Source organism: Pteropus vampyrus, unplaced genomic scaffold, assembly GCF_000151845.1.
Source record: "Pteropus vampyrus isolate Shadow unplaced genomic scaffold, Pvam_2.0 Scaffold518, whole genome shotgun sequence".
Taxonomy (NCBI): domain Eukaryota; kingdom Metazoa; phylum Chordata; class Mammalia; order Chiroptera; family Pteropodidae; genus Pteropus; species Pteropus vampyrus.
This window is the reverse complement of record NW_011889299.1, coordinates 1,066,895-1,070,416: the sequence shown is the minus strand read 5'-3', so window position 1 is coordinate 1,070,416 and position 3,522 is coordinate 1,066,895.

Sequence of the window (3,522 nt, the reverse complement as noted above, 5' to 3'; positions counted from 1 at the left end):
ATAAAGAAGAAATGGTATGTATGTATGTGTATATATGTATATGTATATGTATACACACACATATATGGTCATGCGTGTATACATTCATATACTTATATATGTATACATATATATACACAATGGAATATTACACAGCCATAAAAATGAATGAAATCTTGCCATCTGCAACAACATGGATAGACATGGAGGATATTGTGCTGACTAAAGTAAGACAGAAAAAGACAAATGTCATATGTGGAATCTAGAGAACAGGATAAACAAACAGAAACAAGCTCATAGATACAGAGAGCACTTTGATGGTTGTCAGATTGGGGGTTTGGGGACATGGGTCATAGGGGGAGCCCAGAAATACAACCTCACATATATGGTCAAATGAGTTTTGATAAAAATTAAAATGATGCCAAGATCTTTCAATGGGGAAAGGACAGACTCTTAAACAAATAGCATTGTGAAAACTGGATATCTATATCAAAAGAATGAATTTGGACCCTTATTTTACACCATATACAAAAATTAACTTAAAAAAGCCCAAACATCTAAACATATATATAAAACTATAAAACTCAGAATAAAATATAGGTGAAAAGCTTCAGACATTGGATTTGGCAATGATTTCTTGGATATGACACCAAATGCACAGGCAACAAAGTAAGAATAGATACATTGCACTCCATCAAAATTAAAAATGTCTTTACATCAAAGGATACAATCAACAGAGTGAAAAAGCAACCTATGCAATGAAAGAAAATATTTTCAGATCATAAAAATGATCGATTAACATCCAGAATATATAAAAAACTTCTACAACTCAACAACAACAAAAAACCTATTAAAAATGGGCAAAAGAATTGAGCAGCCCTTTCTCCAAGGAAGATATAAAAATGATAAACATAAGAAAAGATACCCAATATCACTAATTATTTGAAAAATGTAAATTAAAATCACAATGAGATATCATGTCATACACATTAGGGTTGCTATCATCAAACAAACAAATAAATGTCGGCAAGAATGTGAAAAAATCAGAACCCTTGTTCACTGCTGTTGGGAATGTAAAATGGTATAGTCACTATGAAAAAAAAATGGTGGTTCCTCAAAAAGCTAAAAATAAAATTACCAAATAATCTAATGACTCCACTCTGGGTATATACCCAAAAGAATTGAAAGCAAGGTCTTGAAGAGATATTTTTTTACTACATTCATGGCAGCATTAATTACAATAGCTAAGAGGTGGGAACAACAATAGTGCCCATTGACAGATGAACAGATGAACGAAATGTGGTATATACATTCAATGAAATATTATTTAGTCTTAAAAAGGAAAAAAAAATTTACGCATGCTACAACATGGATGAATCCTGAGGACATTATGTTAAGTGAAATAAGCCAGTCACAAAAAATCAAATACTGGATGATACTACTTATATCAGGTACCTTAAATAGTCAAATTTATAGAGATAGAAAAGAGAATGGTGGTTGTCAGGGGCTGGGGGTAAAGGGAAAGGAGAGTTGTTTAATGGGTACAGATTTTCAATTTGATGAAAAACTTCTGGAGATTGGTTTTACAACAACGTGTATATTTAACACTACTGAACTGTACATGTAAAAATGGTTAAGGTGGTAAATATGTTATGTTTATTTTAGTACAATTAAAAAGACCCGAACTATGGAGACAAAAATTTGGTGGTTGACAGAGATTTGGGAGGCAGGAGGGAGCAAAGGTAAATTTTAGGGTAGCAAAAATATTCTGTTTGATACTGTAATGGTGGGCACATGTCATTATATATTTACCAAAACCCATAGAATACATAATACAGAATAACATCAACATAAACTATGGACTTTAGTTAATAATAATATACCAATATCAACTCATCAATTGTAACAAATGTGCCACGCTAATGCAAAATGTTAACAATAGTATAAACTGGTGGAAGGTTGGGGAGGTATATGGGAACTCTACGTACTTTCCACTAATTTTTTTATAAACATAAACCTGCTTAAAAAAATAAAATTACATTAATTTTTTAAATATCTGAGTTGAGATATAATACTAAGGTTTTACAATATGTTATCATTGAAGAAACTGGGCAAAGTAATTATTTCTTAAAATTAAATGTGAATATACAATTATCCCAATTAAAAATTAAAAAAAAATAACCACATAAAGACATGGAAAATATGAGAAGAAGTAAAATACAAAGACAAAGACAATCTTACAAGAGCTATATCCAACTAATAAGAATTCTAGAAAGAGAGAACAGAGGAAATAAAGGAGAGGAAATTAATAAATAAAACAGTGATTTCTCAAAGTAAAGTGATATGAGTCTTCAGATTAAAAGGGCCCATTCACAAGCTGTCCAACAAAACAGATGAGGGATAAAATATCCCACCTCTGGGATCATCATTGTGACATTTCGAATCATTAAGCATAAATTTAAAAAAATAATAATAAGCTTCCAAAGGTGGGGAAAACAGATCATCAACAAAAGAATGAGGATAATATTAGCCCCCGACTTCTAATCAATAAGACTATACACTAAAAGTGATATCTTCAAAATCCAGAGGAAAAAAATTTTAAACATAGAAATCTAAAGACAAGCTAATATTCAAATATGAGCGTAAAATAATGCTATATTTTCAGACATGGAAAGACCCCCAAATTTACATTTCTTAAGAAGTCACTTGAGGATGTTTTCCAATGAAATGTGTGATGTATCAGTCAGGGTTCTGGATGCAAGTAACAGAAACCAACTCTAGTTAACTTAAGCAGAAAAGGGATTTATTTCAAGGCTGTCATGTAGCTCACAGAAGTCTGGAGAATCTGGCAAGAGAAGCCACCTATGGCCACACTGGAAACAGCTAGGTTAGAATGCTGCTACTGGAACTGCTACCCCCACTGCAGTGACCCCTGGACGTCATCCTACCATCACATGCCACTGCATTTGAACGCCACCCATCCTCCTGTCTGTTCGCGTTTATTTGTGGTCAGCTTCGGGATTGTGTACTCATGCTCTTCAATCCATGGCCTGTTATTTTCCTCAGTCCATTGAGTCTCCTCTTTTGTTTTATTTCATTGTATTATTACTTTTCCCTGTCAGTCCCTGACCACACTCCCATTCTCACACCCAACTTAGTGAGCTGCTCTGGTGTATTTCATGTATAAACACTTCCTCCAATCCACCTTCCATATGTTGATTTAGATATATGCATACCCATGAAAATATACAGTGTCGTTTTACATTCACATAAACGGTATTGTGTGTAAATCTCATTCTGGTTTGCACCTTTTTCACTCAACACTAAGTTTTAGAGACCTAACTATGTGGCTATAGTACTTTTTGCTCCTTTCTTTTTATTGTTTTATATTTTTCATCCTATGAATACACCACAGTTTGTTTATCCAGTCCCATGGTGATGGACATCTAGGTTGCTTCCAATTCTTCACTACCACAAACAATGCTAAAACAAACAACCTCAACTATAATTCCATAAGGACCTGTGTGAGAATTCCTCTGGAAT